The following is a 17,373-nucleotide window of genomic DNA, read 5'->3' as shown; positions in this document are numbered from 1 at the left end:
TGGCATAAGGTATTCTACTGTGAGCAAAAGAGTGGAGTACTCTTCTCGTGAAATACTTCTGGACTCCCTCAATTTTATTAATGTCCAATATAAAGTGTGGATTCCAGGTAGATGAGCTGTATTCGAGAATTGGTCTGGCAAAGATTTTGTATGCCGTAGTTTGCTGTTCGATGTTACCAGAGAAGAAGCTTCGCAAAATTAGGTTAACAACTCTTAATGCCTTTTGGGCGTTAGATAGTGATAGAAATGGGCACGACACTTAACCGCCTTGTTAGCAATGGAAATTCTGATCCCCATTGTGGTTGTAAGTCAAAGATTACCTATATGCTTGTTGTCTGTCTGAATCTGTCCCTTGTCAAGGAGCAAAAGCTGAATAGCAATGTCACCTTTAAATTAGTGGACAATATTCAGATAAAAAATTGCAAGACATCTCCCTTTTTAATTTTTTTTTTTGCCTTTTTTGATGGGGAAAATGGGTCAAAAAAGAATGAATGTAAAGAACAATAAAAAAAAGTTTCCACTGCTTTACATATGCACAAATTGTACTAGGTGGGAAACTAAGAATAGCACAAATTAGCATGCAAGGAGATTAACATTGAGACAGGCAAACGGGTGCCCTCCAGATGTTTTGGACTTTGGTTCCCATCAGCCTGAGTCAGCATGCAGAGTGGCAATTGGCATGAGACTGCAGAAGCTAGAATTAAAAACATCTGGATGTACCATCTTGCTTATCTCTGGTTTACATTATAACTTTCCCCAGAGATAGTCATCCATGTATGCGTAATATTTTTGTCACCAACAAATGTTGATTTCAGAATCAAAGCTTGGTTAAGTGGAGTTGTTTGAGCTAAGGAATTATCTGGGTAGAGGAGAAGACATGTCTTCAAATATTTGGGCTAGACCTGAGTGAAAGTTCAACTGAAGGAATAGTCAACGATTACAACTGCAAATTATATAGTCTTCCTACCCTCAGAATTGTCTGGCTATAATTGCTATTCTAGTTACGTATTCTGGGTCGATGATGTCTGTTGAATCACTGAATTGCATGGAAGCTCCAGCAGTTCCTTAACCTACTGAATTGAGGTTGGCAGTTTACAAATGGTATCCGGACACCATGGCAAGGTTGTCATAATATTTACATGGAATGATTGTGTGGTTTAAAATCCAATGGGCTGCTGACACAATGCAGGTTTTGTCACATGATCTATGAGTCTAAGAAGGTCAGGCTGTATTTTCTTTTGTTCACTGGGGGTGTGAGAGCTTGTCCCATGTAGAGGCTTTTACTGACCCATAGCTCCATTTTGGGTGAAAGATTTGAGTTAAGAAAAGAAGGAATCCAGGGCAAAGTGTAAAATTGTATAAAATGTTAAATGTAATGTCTGGTAACTCAGTTAAAAGAACTAGCCAACCACTATAGGAACGAACAATAATAGCCCAGATGGGAAACATTGCTGTTGTGTAAGGCAACTTTATATATATAATATTGTTTCAGAATACATAAAGGTAAAGGTTCCCCTCGCACATATGTGCTAGTCGTTCCTGACTCTAGGGGGCGGTGCTCATCTCCGTTTCAAAGCCAAAGAGCCAGCACTGTCCAAAGATGTCTCTGTGGTCATGTGGCCAGCATGACGAAATGCCAAAGGCGCATGGAACACTGTTACCTTCCCACCAAAGATGGTCCCTATTTTTCTACTTGCATTTTTTACGTGCTTTTGAACTGCTAGGTTGGGAGAAGCTGGGACAAGTAAAGGGAGCTCACCCCATTACGTGGCACTAGGGATTTGAATCGCTGAACTGCTGACCTTTCGATCGACAAGCTCAGTGTCTTAGCCACTGAGCCACCACGTCCCTTATACATACATATATACTATACATATATACTAGCAAATATGTATATATACTAGCAAATTTGTGCCTTCTCAATATATTAGATTGTGACTACCACAACTCCCATAACGTAGTTGGGAGTTAGTTTTCCTGTTGGATTGCTATACACACATACAAACTCACCAACAAATATTTTTTAGTCTTCTGAGAGAAGAAAATGTGTTTATCCAGGTACCGGCTGAACCTTTAGTAGTTCTTTAACAGTTGTTCATGCCTTAATCCCTGCTTGCTCATACTACTATGCTATATGAGAATCCTGCAACATCTGGAACTGCAGCTGGTACAGATTATGATATACTGGTCAATAAGAGTTATATTTTTATATAATTGGGTGATTTGCTGCTTGGGGAACTACATTGGTAAGCAATTGCCTTCCAGGTGTGATTCCAGGTGTTGGTTATCAAATATAAATCCCTTTGTGGCAATGGTTCCAGATTATCTGAGGGACCACATTCTCATGTATTCATCTACCTATCCATCTAAATCACGTAGCGTAAACTCCCTTGAAATCTCATGGAGCCCTGAAAGTGGCTGTTCTTAGTGGTTTCCCCTATATTTTGGAGGTCCCTCTGAGTACAGGTTTGTTCTTCTTTATCCTTCCTAGGCTTCAGAAAGACTATCTGTTCCACCTGTATAGGATAAGGGTACACTTTGATTGGAAGTTAGGACTATAGGCATCAGTTGTTTTTTATTTAAATATACTTGTTTGTATTATAGTCTGTTTATAATGTATTGTTAATCTCCCAGAATCTATAGCCATGATGGTGAACCTATGGCACACGTGCCACAGGTGGCACACGGAGCCATATCTGTGGGCACATGAGCATTGCCCTAGCTCAGCTCCAGCCCACATGTGTATGCTGGCCAGCTGACTTTTGGGCCTTTTGGGCCCACTGGAAGTCGGGAAACGGGCCGTTTCTGGCCTCCAGAGGGCCTCCAGGGGAGTGGGGAAGGCCGTTTTCACCCTCCCCAGGCTCCTAGGAAGCCTCTGGAGCCTGGGGAGGGCAAAAAAATGGGCCTACTGGGCTCACCATGCCATTGGGTGCCAAAAGCGGGGTCGCACGGGGGGAGTGTCGCACATACATGCACAAGGGGTGGGGCGCATTGAATTATGGGTGTGGGCATGTGCGTGCTTGACCCCCCCCCAGCTCCCCCCCACTTTTGGCATGTGATAGCAAAAAGGTTAGCCATCACTGGTCTATAGGAATGTGTGGCATTGAGCAACAATAACAACCACAACAAAAAACTGTAATTTTGGATCTTGAATAACAGGTGTTCCTAGTGGCTGGGTTTTTACTGCCCAAAAATATTTTTCCCCATTTTCCATCCTTCAAGTAGCAGGTCTATTCCTGATGGCCAAGTATCATTTTCTTGTATATCAAGAATGAAATTGTATAGAGCTGAATTTATGAGCATATGATTTATGATTCCTAAACAGGAATCCAAAAAGTGCATTTTTTCCCCAAACAAGCGGATTGCTTTCCCTTACTGACTATTATATTAGGAATGGGGCTGAAAGGCATGTAGTTATTGCATATATGACCCACGCTTGCTTCCACATTCAAATATGAATATAATTTAGGATTCCCCTTCCTCTCCTTCTTTGCCTTCAAGTTCACCCACTCTTTTTAATTTCTGTTCTAGATGGAAGACCAAGGAGCTTAGAGAGCAAGGAGTTGCTCACTGTGAGTTGAAGAGAACTGAGACCTCATCCAGTGGACCAAGCTAATCACTGGTTGCATTTGCCTAGCACCAGAGGTTCCTGAGAGAGCAAGGAGTTGCTCACTGTGAGTTGAAGAGAACTGAGACTTCATCCAGTGGACCAAGGTAATCACTGGTTGCATTTGCCTAGCACCAGAGGTTCCTGGGAGAGCAAGGAGTTGTTCAATAGACTAAAACGAAGGCTTGGTCCAGTGGATCAAGCTAGTGGCCTGGGAACTAAGTCATTGGTTGCGCTTGCATAGCACCAGAAGTTGCTCGCAACTACTACTCTGTGAAGTTACTATGTGAACTCTTGAAGCTACTCATTGTTTGAGCATCTGACCGAAAGTATGCATCTGAGCAAAAGAGTATTCTAAAAAGCATCAGTACCTTGAAAACAGCAGTTGTTCATCCATGGTAAGGGCTTCTTGCAATTTTATTTTTAGGATGTCTGATTTGGTCGAGTGCAATGCTTGTTGTGCAGCTGCTTTTGTGGTACTCTTTTTAAGTTTGGATATTGTCTTGTTTGTATGCAGATTGCTAGTTTACATGAACAGATTGTTTGTTTATAGTGTTTGGTTTGTGCTCTTGAGACCCTAATTAGGTGGGTGACTCAACTATTGAGCAGCTCCGCTACCAGCCCCCCTCTTCCACAAAAACCCTTCAGGAGAAGGGCAGTATGGACAAATGTTGGCTCTGGAAGAGTGAGATCTGTGGACCATAAACATAATGCTTTTGGTGTGTTCCTGTGTAATATTTATAGTGTTTTTATTGAATTTAATAGGGGCACCAAGGTAGTAGGTTCATCTGTTTCTGATGATGATGATTCAACTGGGCAGGGGATTCTGGTCTCTGAGGAAGAAGTTGCCTTGGATAAGGGAAGGTCTGCATCAGGTGTTGCAAAATCTGCTATTTTGGAGGCAACTAGTTTCTGTGTGAAGCACATTAGTAAAAGCAAAAGAAAGAGAAGCCCACTCTGGTTCACAACAGATGCATGCAGGATAGTAAAGGAGAGAAAAAAATAAGCATACATTTTTCTATTTTAGTCACATTATTTTATTTTCCATCCTTGTATATCTTTAAACACCTCCTTTTATAATTAATTATTCATTTAAACAATACAATTCATTTATTAATCAGACTATTTCTATATTCTTCTTTCCAGTCGTATATATTTTATTTCTTTACTTCCTTGTCTAGCAATTTATAATCCATGTTATATTCAATGTTCTCAAAATTGTTTCTTCGTATATCATTTTAGTTCTTTTTATTTTTAAAATAAAATTATTTTTATTTTTATTTCTCATAAACACATTTAAATGTACAATCTTTTATCCATCCTTTTCCATTCATCTTTTAACTTTCATTTTTAGTTGTTTGGGGCTGCTCTTTTACCATTTACCCTCCTTTATTTTACCACAACCTTTCCTCTTCTCCTCCCCTTCTCTTCCTTCCTCCATCTCTTCCTACTTTCTTCATTTTTCCTCTCCTTCTCTTTCCTACATCCCCTCATTTTTTTTATTTCATCAGTCTTTCTTCTCTATTTCTTTTATTAAAATTGTATTTGTTTAATTTTTCTAACAATGGTAGCACCAAAGACTTAGTCTACTTTAGATCTGGGCCAACCTCCTTGTGGAACTTAATCTACAAGTGGAACATTCATGTTTTAGGAAAGATAGGAAAAGTGTGTGTCTCCAGACAGCAATTCCCATCAATCTCAGCTAGTGTGTCCAAGGATAATAGTTGCTGGGCTCTATAAACCAACATTTGCAAAGCAATACATTTCCCATTCATCTCCTATAGTACTCAAGATATTGGAATCCAGAATGGCATGGATTCAGAAATTCATATTAAGAAAAATTGCCATTTGACAACTACGTTTGCTTTCTTACTTCTGAAGTTGCTACAGTTGATGTAATTCTTTGAGAATATTTCTAAATCCCTGGTCACCATCACATTCCTGTCTAACCATTTATTAAAACATCTATGCAATCTGTGTGTATGGATGGATGGATGGATGGATGTAAGGAAGGAGGGAGGCAGGGAAGGAAGGAAGGAGGGAGGCAGGGAGGCAGGGAGACAAGGAAGGAAGGAAGGAAGGAAGGAAGGAAGGAAGGAAGGAAGGAAGGAAGGAAGGAAGGAAAGAGGGAAGGGACGAAGGAAGAAAGAGAGGCAGGGAGGCAGGCAGGGAAGGAAGGAAGGAGGCAAGGAAGGAAGGAAGGAAGGAAGGAAGGAAGGAAGGAAGGAAGGAAGGAAGGAAGGAAGGAAGGATTGTAATATAGTTTTTTTTCATCATTTTTCGGGGGGAAACTGGCCTGAGATAATATTTATTGCTGCTGAAACAGAAATAGAAATACATTTCCCATATGGGGTTCATTTAGAATCATATTATGATCAGATGTCCTGTTAAGTGGGAGAAAGCACAGATGGAACTCCAATGATGACCTTTCCTCAATATACAGTAACCAAATCAGACAGCTGGTCCTTGTTACTGAATTTATTGTCTCTTATAAGCCACTCGGCAAGGATAAGCTTAAGAGGAAAAACCCACTTTTTCACTCAGCTTCGTTCCTGTGTATGGTTATTTTTGTTCAGACGCCAAAGAAAATGAAAGCAAAAGATCCCCACTTGCCGTTCTCTGAGATTGGTCCTTAATTTAACTTTTTGCTAAACGTGAAGAGTATTTCTTAGGTCTAAAGAGCTGTAAGGGAAGCACCATTCACTAATATATGGGAAGTGTTTACAAAGGAATATAACCTAATTTTTTGAAAAGCCTTACTGGGTTCCCTTGAATTCTACAGTTTGCTCACCCAATCCCATCTGGGATGTCTCAGACACCAACGGTTCCTGCAGGCTAATCTGTCAGTTATTCCCCCCATTTTCACTCGCTGAAGATTTAATCAAATTGTTTTCAGAAAGTCATTGAGATTTACACTGTCAAAAACTGCTGCCCAGTGGTGAAATGTAAAATTTGTTACTACCGGTTCTGTGGGTGTGGCTTGGTGGTGGTGGGGGTAATGTGACTGGGTGGGCATGGCCAACTTTTTTTTTTTTTTACTTTCAAAAGCATTTTTTTCTACAACCTTAAGAGGTTGCAGAAAAAAAATGCTTTTAAAAGCCTCTGATGATCAGGCAACTCAGCTGGGATTGTCAGAGCCTTTTAAAAGCATTTTTTCTACAACTTCTTTTAAAAGCCTCTGACGATCCCAGCTGAGCCGCGCGATCATCAGAGGCTTTTTTTTTACTTTTAAAAGCATTTTTTTGGCCGAAGAGGTTGTAGAAAAAATGCTTTTAAAGGTAAAAAAAAAAAGCCTCTGATGATTGCGCAGCTCAACTGGGCATTGGGAGGGGCAGGGATTTTTGGCACCAGTTCTCCTAACCACCCGCCCTTCATTACTGCCCTTCATTCTTCTGAAACTAAAATTTGAATGCTTCTTTGTTTAATCTATAAGGGAAAGAAGGAGGCTGTTTTTAGGTATTCACATGTTCACCTTGTGGACTATGTAGCTTCCAACTTTTTCATGACTGGATAATCAGAGCTGGGTTTGATTGTCTAGACAAGATTGCATGCAAATAATTTCAATGGCAGCTTAGTCTTTAAGGCAAAAATACCAAGAAGCACATGGGAATAATTTATCTGGGCAAAAAGCTGCCTGTTGCATGAAGTAGAAAATGTAGTGGGGCTCACGCAAGGGGAAAACAAAATGGAATTCTATTGATTAATGAGGAGTGGACTAAATCTTTCCAATGAAACCAATTGATGCAGAAATTCTGCTCCAGATAGATGACTGGGCAGGTCAGTTCTAATCTATTAGAAGATTAAGAAATAGATGTGTGTGATTTGAAGATTTCATTTGGTTAATGATATCAAATGCAAAAGAAAGAATAGCAATCCAATTTGGTCACAGATCACCATGGAGCACTCCTTTCCTGCGAAAGATGTCAACATCTCGATTTCAGGTATCTCACTAATGGCCGCAGGCAAATGAAATTAGCATACTTGTGCATTAATTAGATTCAGTAGAAAGTGGGGGGGTAGTGTACTTGTCTGAATCAAAAGAACAGCAGGTAAGGCTGTCCTGATAAAACACAAAACACAGATTGTTGGCATCTTATCTAAGAATTCTCCCTATATTCAAGAAATAGGAATGAATCTAAGATAAGGAATATATTACAATAATACTTGAGTTTTTTTCCTACTACTATTAGAAATTACAAAGATAGTAACCCTAAGAAGGAATAGATGCAGTACCATCTCCAACTTTTGGAGAGACCCTAGTGAAGAATACTGTTGTCATTCTCCATTCACTGTCTATGCCACTGGATTCGTGCCACCCTATCTTCCACTATCTTTGCTTATGTTAAGCATAGTAGGCTGACACTAAAAGGTCTCCTGCTATGTAAAAAGTGGCAATATAAAGTAATCTATGTGATCAGAAGTTTGATTGGTTGGTTCAAAGAGTTAGCAGACCTGTTTGTATCAGAATTTAATTTCAGAATAGGTTTGACACTGATTCAGTGTGTGAAGGAGTATTTATTTAGTATGGTGGAATGTAGCAAATAGATGGATGGTGAGATGTCCCCCTTTCTCTCTTCATCTCCTTCCTTTGGCCTCCATGCCAAACTGAACTGACTTCATTTTCTAATTGCTATGTATTTTAATTTCCTCTTTGCCTGATACTGGATGACGGTTCCAGTGTAAGAATAAATGTTCATGCTGTTGCACGTCCCATTCTAGTAAACCACTGAGGTATGCTCCTTGTGTAATGTAAATGGATTTGCATACACAAGATAGTGATTAATAGGACATATAGCAATAGCACTTAGACTTATATAACACTTTACAATGCTTTACAGCCCTCTCTAAGCACTGCATGGGACACTGCATAAAGATTCAGCACAGGGACTTCTCTGGTTCTTTAGCAGTAATCATTTAACATGCTATCAGGCAGTTTTACATAACAGACACAGGGCAGACCCATAACATTACATCTGAGACTTTAGCGGAAAAAGTATTTAAATAAATAACTTTATCGTCATTGTACATGTATACACAGTATACCCATACAAAGAAATTCACTTAACACCCAAAGACCAGGTCCAACACGCATAACAATCCCCAAACACACTCCCACCCACCACAAATTCCCCACCCCTCAACCACCCAAACATCCACACCACAGACCAAGTAATGCTGTCCAACAGCTCACTGATGGTGGCCCTTTAGTTCATTGTTGAGTGCAATTATAGCTCTGGGATAAAAACTATTCAGAAAACGTGTGGTCCAAGTTTTAATTGTTCTGTATCTTCTGCCAGAAGGCAACAGTCCAAAAAGATTGTAAGCAGGATGGGAAGAGTCTCTGAGAATGTTATGCAATGGTATTTGATTTATTCATTCTAAGAATAGAATTTTTTAAAAAATAAAATGATATCATTACAATGCAGTTGCTCTACTTTCAAATAACTGGTGTTCTCTGAGCTTGCTTGTTTTCTAGCAGACGGTTCAATATCCAAACTAGGTAACATCATCAGTGTTAGTAAGGAGTGCAGTTTGCTGTCAGTTTATATTCTAGTGGCTTGCCCTGTCAATGTTGGTGAGGTCATCAATAGACACAAAGACATTGACGACATCTATAGACTATGCAAAAAGAAACAATCAACCAGCCAAAAAGACCCAAACACCTCTACCAGCAATCATCACTCAGATCAGCATAGATTAATTCCAAGGTTAGCATCAGGGCAACAATCAAGCAAACAAGACCCCAATCAAGAAATTGCCAAAGAGCCAACAGTAAACAGCCCAACCAAAGAATCTCTAAGGCCACTCCGACCCATACTGTCAGAGCAAGCCACTAGAACATTGATGGCGAACCTATGGCATGCATGCCACAGATGGCACACAGAACCTTCTCTGCGGGCACGCAAGCTGTCGCCCCAACTCATGCCCCACATGCACATGCGCATGCGCCTCCCACCGGCCAGCCGGTTTTGGGGTCTCTGCTGTGCATGCGCAGGGTGCATTTGGGAGACGCGTTCGCATGCATGGGGTTGAGCACATGCACGGGGCTCACGCACACATGTGTGGGAGCGCACACACATACAGGGCACACACGGGATGTGGACACGCATGCGCAGGGGTGCGGGCGCATGTTGCATTATGGGTGCACACACTTTCGGCACTCGGCGGCAAAAAGGTTAGCCATCACTGCACTAGAATCTTTCTTCTTTTTCCTCCATTTGATAAATTTCCTGCAACTCTTTAAAAGAATCAGTATTTCTTATTGTGTAGACCTGGCGTGTCATCTAATTAGATAAATGCTCAAACAAGTACAAATTAAATATTCAGGCTAGGTCATGCTTCAGCTAGATATGTAACTAATTAGATAATGTAATAGCTCAAATAAATAAATACTAACCACTATCACCTCACACATAGAAAGAACAGAAGACACCAAAAAAAATTTAAAAAGACTTCGGGTTGTTACTAATCACTCAGAGCCTCTGCAACCTAAAATTCTTTGCTGGAAATTATTTCCCATTTAGTTGATAATCTAACATAAAGTTATATGCTTTATTACAATTGGGCTACAAGCCCAGACAAACTTCGAAGGGAGTACGTTCTATCTCTGGTATTTATAGGATTACAGCGCTTGTATGTTGCACTTCTTCTTACATTATGACAGAAGTGGACAATTCAGTACATTAATTCTGTGTTTTATTCTCCTCCCCAAATACTTAAGATTGCCCTGCTAATTTTCAACTGCATGATTTTAGTGTATATTTATTTTGTTAATCATATGTATACTCAACGTTCCCATTTTTATTTAATTTAATTTTTTTTCTTATAAACTTATTGTTTTTGAAAACACCTCCCCACAATCCTCAAACTAACAAAGAAAAAAAGTAGAAAATTCCAGTCCTATCTTGTAACTACACTGCCTTCTTACAACAAACCCTCCACTGAGCTGAATGTACCGTATGCCTGTATTTGCGTGCTTGTTCATGTGTGTTTGCTAAGTTTGCTTAGTTTTGCAAGGAATCCCATAAAATACTCTAATCTCTTCAAAGCTGAATGTTTTTGCTTTCCTTTTATATGAAGCATTACACAGTTAAATAATAACAGGTCAATTGTAGTTAATTTATAAAATTCATTGCCACCACATTTTCTATTATTCAACTGGGCAAACAATTCAACATTTGAGCCAACAATGTGGAATGTTGATGGGCTCACTTTTCAGAGTATAGAATAATAAAGTTGGAAGGGACTTTGGAGGTCTTCTAGTCCAACCTCCAAGACCCTATACCATTTTAGATAAATGATTGTCCAGTCCCTTCTTAAAAGCCTCCAGTGTTGGAGCACCACAACATCTGAAGGCAAGTTGTTCCACTGGTTGATTGTTCTTACTGCCAGGAAATTGCTCTTTAGTTCTAGGTTGCTTCTCTCTTTGTTCAGTTTCCATCCATTACTTCTTGTCTTACCATCTGGTGCTTTGGAGAATAGTGTTGAAAGCAGCTCCCCTTCAAATATTGAAACACTGCTATCATGTCACCCCTAGTCCTTCTTTTCACTAAGCTACACATATCCAATTCCTGCAACTGTTCTTCATATATTTTCATAGATATCTTCAAGCAAAGACTGGGTAGACATTTCTTAGGAATGCTTTAATTTAGATTCTTGTATTGAGCAAGGAATTTAATTCAATAGCTAAATGAATTTACAGAATAATAAATAGCTTTCCTGAATTTAAACCAATTATGACTATTAAGGAGGCCACCTGTATTCTTTGGCTATAAGATGCTAAGGAACATGATGGAAGGGTTTAATTGTCCTCATAATCTTCTCCCCGAGAACTTCCCAACTGCTTAAAACAGTGGTCTATGTCCAGCCAGCCTTTAATCCTACGTGTATTCAGCTTTAACATTTGCTAGAAATGCATCTCAAAGTATTTTTTTTCCAAAAGTGGCATTCTTGAAACTATTTCTAAATATTTTCCCCTGCCCTGCCCTGTTACATCCTCTCACATCCAAAATAAATCTGTAGACCTCCTTTTTGCAATATTCCTTACCATTCTTATATAAGAGAAATACACCTTTTGTGAATTTTCCTAAACAGTTTTTGGAGTGATCATATGACTGATCAAAAAATTCCAATACTGCTATATTTGCTATTAAAAAATACAAATGTAAAAAATGGCCTTTTAAAGCTTATAAAATAATTGACCACCACCCCCCCCCCTTGTAAGTGGATGAATCTGATTTTTGCATTATAAAACAAATCAATAGTTGGTGAAATCAGAAAGCTGTTTCTGAAAATTGACTGTGAGGTGGAGAGGTGATATCCTGGTCAACTAATCCCTGATTGCCACATATTTTTTTCCTCACAGATTCATTATATATAAAAGCCACATGACAGGATAGTAGAACATCTTCAATTTGATGATGGGAAAGAAACATGCTTCCAGGCTCTTTTCCCCAAAGGAGGGGAAAAAATTGAATAACACTGATGAGTAGAGACTATTCTGTTTTTTTGTTGTTCCTTTTTTTCCTCCAAAATGTTGTAGTCTCCCTGGTTTTCCTTGGTCCATGAAATCCCAGAGGATATTACAGGAAACTTTTAAGATCAGAAATAGCCAGAGAGGCTGCAGATTGAAGGAGTAACAGAATAAAATATACCTCTCAACTCAAGGTGCCCTACAACAACGGAGCATGTTCATAAAGATCATCAAAATATTTTTTAATAAATTCTATAGCACCAATAAAGGAGAATATATGTAGCTCAGGATTGAAAGGGGACTGACAGGGCAAGCCAGTAGAATATAAATGTAGAGCAAACCCCACTGCTTACTAGCAGTGATAATGTTAGCTAGTTTGGGTAACGAAATGTCTGCGAGAAAACAACCAAGCTCAGAAAGCATCTAAGGACCCCTCGAATTCTATAGTGTGAAACTGAAATTGGGGAAGGGGAGCTTTTATGTAATATAAAAGTGATTTCACATTAAAAAAAACAACAACCAAAAAAACCCTCTGCAGAATAGGGAGATGCTTTGTATTGATCCTGATGCCGCTGAATTGGTAGGAAACTCCATCGAACTCAGATCTCTAATCATGATATCCATCTATTTTCTGGCTTCTAGAACTGGATCAGAGCCAGCGTTTTCTGTACCGAATCAAAATGGCACAGAGTGAATCTCTTTTGTCTATACAATAATGGGATCATTCTCAGGTCTTCAAAGTTAAGCTGCTCTGATGACATCAGCAAACAACTACTGTTTATACCAAAATATAGATTTCCTTTGTGCTTTAGTTAAGTCTTCGGTAAGCCATATTTATGTTATTATTGTTTATGTTTCCAGAAGCCAGTGGGAAGGTGGCATTGTTTCTGCTTATTTGGTTTTATGAGTCATGCCCATTGAGGTAGTTATTAAGTCCAAGATGTGGGGAAGAGCACTGAAAACTGAGCAGTTCATATATATACTGGGCTAAGTTTTGGGAATTTATCATTCACATGCTTATCTAAGATTCTTGTTTTGTTCTTCGAAAATGGGCCCACCCAGGAAAGGGATTTTTTTTAAATTTAGAGTTTGATTTTACACTAGGATTCAATATGCTTATACAGATAAATGGGATAGGTTTAAATAATGCCTTGAGATTAGGGTAAAATATGGAATTCTCAGGAACATTTTCATCTAAAGATCTATCTTCTCCAATATAGTGAAATAATGATCGGGGAAAATTACCATTATGAAGAAATGGCCAGCATCCCATAATAAAGCAGCACCCCCTGCTACAGAATTTATTAAAAATTCTTCTGATGATCTTTATTAACACGCTCCATTGTTGTAGGGGTGCCTTGAGGTTGAGATTCATTTTATCCTATTACTCCTTCAATCTGTAGCCTTCTGGCCTATTCCTGATTTCTGATCTCAAAATGTGTCCTCTAGGCATCCTCTGGGATTCCATGGACCACGGAAAACCAGGGAGACTACAAAATTTTGGAGGAAAAAATGTACAACAAAAGATAAAATAGTCTCTATTCATAGTGATCACAGTCAGAACTAATTCTGTATAGAAAAGCTCTGCAAATCAACATTATGATATTGACTAAAATGAGTAGGTTCAAGTCAGTTTTATTATTTAGTTATATTTAAAGGTAGAATTATGACTCTCACATTGCTAGGAAAATGCACTGTACAAAATCCAGGGGTTGGAACATGTATGTTTCAGAACCAAACAAGGCTGGAATACTGGCTATATGTTTGGGTCTCAGAACTACTTTTTCCCTTCGTCCCAGCCTGGTTAAGCATTCTAGTAAGAACCCTGAAGTCTATCATCGTCTCTGTCCACCATATCAAAGCTTCACAACTTTGAAAACCCAATGCTAAAATCTTCAAAGCAAAAAAAATATTTCCAAAAGTTGAAATCAAATTAGAATGCTTATGGCTTCAGAAGGGAAAAAGAGACTCCGTGTGTGAAGTGGTTTTGTGTGGGGATCTAGGGTGGCTTTGACCCAGCCATTCTTTTCTCAGTCCAGTTCATCTTACAATGTCTTGGAGTTGAGTGGCTTTAACAAATCCAATAACATATCAAACATATCAGAGGAGGAGACCTATCCCTCATATCATTGGTGGGATTCAAATAATTTAACAACCGGTTCTCTGCCCTGATGATTTCTTCTAACAACCAGTTCACCAAACTGCTCAGAAAGTTAACAACCGGTTCTCCCGAAATGGTGTGAACTGGCTGAATCCCACCACTGCCTCATATCCTGTGTGAGTGATTTTGCGCTTTCTAAGAAGATGCAAAATATAAAGCAAATAAACAAAAAGGCAATGACTGAGGGAAAATTATCTCAGTTTTAATTTCAGTGAAGCTTAAATGTTAAAGACATTAAATAAGATTTATTTTTGACCTTAACACATGTGCGATTTGTTCGGAATGTAGCTCCTGAGAAATGGTTAAAAATAATAAGAGAGCTTAGAAACAGCTGCACAGCCCCTTCTCCTACCTCAAATGTTCCTTCAGTACTCATTCCTCTGTTCAAACATACTGTCCTCTGAGGGCAGAAGCTAACTCTATTCCTGCACTATGTTTTTGATAGAAGTTCTGGGTTTGGTCCCTAAATAGTCTAGAATTAGGCCACTGCTGGTGGCCTGATCTGAATCCCTGATGACTTCGGAACTCAATCTTTTTCTGATTTCAGTTTCAGGATGCCAGAAGTTATCATTTTGAATTCTGTCACACATTGTCTGGCCTACACCTTCCCAAAACAATGTGAGGGTAATACACTCTCTATGTGTCGCAATGTAATTTTTAACAGATAACAATCACACCCCAAGTTCAAAAGTGTTTTGAAATGCATACGAGGTGATGAATTATATTTAGAAGTGTATACATTGGAGTAATACATATTTATATATGTATGACATGCATAATGTGTGTGAGAATATATAGATTCTCACACACATTATGCATACACACACACACACACACACACACACACACACACACACACACGTATATATACATCAGTGTTGAAATCCAATTTTTTTTACTACCGGTTCTGTTGGCATGGCTTGGTAGGCATGGCAGGGGAAGGATACTGCAAAATCTCCATTCCCTCCCCACTCCTGGGGCCAGCCAGAGGTGGTATTTGCTGGTTCTCTGAACTACTCAAAATTTCCGCTAGCGGTTCTCCAGAACCTGTCAGAACCTGCTGGATTTCACCCCTGATACATATACATGTATATATACACACATGTACATACATACACATATGGAACTTGAATGGAATGAATTTACAAATGGGGAAATGTACTATTGACATGGACTGGAAATACCCACCATATATTGCTTGGAAGGGGGAGAGAATCTTTTACCAATTAATATTAATGAGAAGAGAAGGAGAATAAGATGTGTGAAGTATTCTCTAATACAAGGATGGATCGTAGTGAGTTTGCAAGCATGCCTCTAGTTTCACTTCGGACACAATGGAGGGAAAACAAATGCAAAAGGCTAAGGAACTTAGCATTCTTAAAAAGTCAAAAGAGCAGGTTGAAGCTGCCCATTTTTAAGTTTGGAAGTGTGCTCACTTGGGAAAAAAAATGTAAATATTAACTGCAGCAGTGGAAAACATCCTTGGCAAGCTCAACAGAGTGGGAGAAGTCAACTTCACTATCTTCTTTCTGGGAAATGTGGATTTGGGTATCTACCCACATCTGTAGGAGAAGAGCAGGCATTGCTGAGGGGGCAGAGTTAAATGTCTCATCAATTTAGAATCTTTGTGTTGCCACAAAGATCTCAGTCCAGCTCCCCTTGAATTCTGTTCACCCTAATTCGGCTTCAGTTTAGTGCTGACCATTAGTTGACCAGATTCTGCTGCAGAGGCCTGAATAAATCTTCTATGCTGTAACCTTATGAATGGTCCTGATTCTCTGTTTTATTTTATTTTATTTAGATTGTCAAACATGTACAAGACAACAGGTATAAGTATAAACCTGGACATGAGCACAGGAAATGAGTACAAAAAAATGGGGACCTTAGGAGAGGGACAGTAGGCACGCTGGTCCCCTTCTGCATGCCCCCTTACAGTCCTCTTAGGAATGGTGTGAGGTGAAAGAAAATGTGCATCTACTATAACAGCCGTTTTGTTCTCCAAATTCAAAATGCCTTGACAGATCTCTAAAAAATTGCCTGAAGCAGATCAATTTTTTTTTTTTTTTTTTGTATCAGATCAAATCTCAGCTTGGGCTTGGCTCATGTTATCCAACCATGGAAATCCCTCTATTTTATTGTTAATTATACTTAGAGTTAGAGACGTGATGATCTTCCTATGCAGAAACCATATGCTCTGCTGCAGAGTTCCATCTCCCTCTCCTGAGGATTCTGACAGAGGCAGTGCCAAAAAATGACTAATGAGGGCCCCTTTCCAGCATGTTTTCTTTCTTCCCTGATAAATAAACAAACACCGACCAAATTATTTGGCAAAAAATGCTGTCATCGTTTACTGCTTTTCTGGAAACATTTTCTTGAAAGTGAAATTTACAGTTAACTACAAAAGCATTATGGAGGTCAGGAAAAAATGCTCCTATTCTGACCACAGGCTTGCCAGAATTTACACAAAAAGGACTTGACTACAAATTGAAAAATAGGCTAAGTATTATTCCAACTCTCAGCACATCTATTTGACATTATAATTGTGCGCTCCATATTATTCTGTAGGCAATGACAAAGACATCTCAAAAATATCAAGCCTACTGAAGAGAGGGGTGGGTGGGTGGGTGGAAGAAGAAAAAAATGGGGAGGGGAGGGGAGAAGAAAAGAGAGAGAAACCAAACTGAAAATGTAAAATGTAAATCAAAAATTTGGCACATCGAGGAAAGAGATCTAGGATGTAACTCTAACCCGCTCATTAGCAAATATAATTCAAAATTATTAGATTTTGGAGGGGAGGTGATGTGTTGAAGATCTTGCTGTTCATCAATAGAAATGAGAAGAGAGAGGGGGAGAGGGAGGAAGAGAGAGAGAGAGGGAAGGAAGGAAGGAAGGAAATAATGTAGATATATATGTCAGACAAGGGAAGGAGGGAAGAGGAGAGGAGGCGGGAAGGAAGGAAGGAAGGAAGGAAGGAAGGAAGGAAGGAAGGAAGGAAATAATGTAGATATATCTGTCAGATAAGAGAAGGAGGGAGGGAGGGAGGGAGGGAAGGAAAGAAGGAAGGAAGGAACGAAGGAAGGAGGCATCATTAAGAGAAAGGATAAGCAGTTAGTAAAAGTCAAAGGAGAAAAT

The 17,373-nt window shown here is 39.3% G+C and overlaps 1 long non-coding RNA gene across 1 annotated transcript in view; it reads left to right on the top strand.

The window, feature by feature from the left end:
• The first annotated feature begins 3,538 nt into the window (after positions 1-3,538).
• Positions 3,539-17,373, top strand: part of LOC148112292 (uncharacterized) — a 159,284-nt gene continuing 145,449 nt past the window's right edge. Inside the window, exon 1 of the long non-coding RNA XR_015729596.1 lies at positions 3,539-4,005. This is a non-coding gene — a long non-coding RNA (uncharacterized LOC148112292). The remainder of the gene's footprint in view (positions 4,006-17,373) is intronic.

The sequence above is a fragment of the Pantherophis guttatus genome, chromosome 11, assembly GCF_059756535.1.
Source record: "Pantherophis guttatus breed Tessera chromosome 11, ASM5975653v1, whole genome shotgun sequence".
Lineage (NCBI taxonomy): Eukaryota > Metazoa > Chordata > Lepidosauria > Squamata > Colubridae > Pantherophis > Pantherophis guttatus.
The sequence above is the reverse complement of the archived record's forward strand: the minus strand, read 5'-3'. Positions and strand labels throughout refer to the sequence as shown.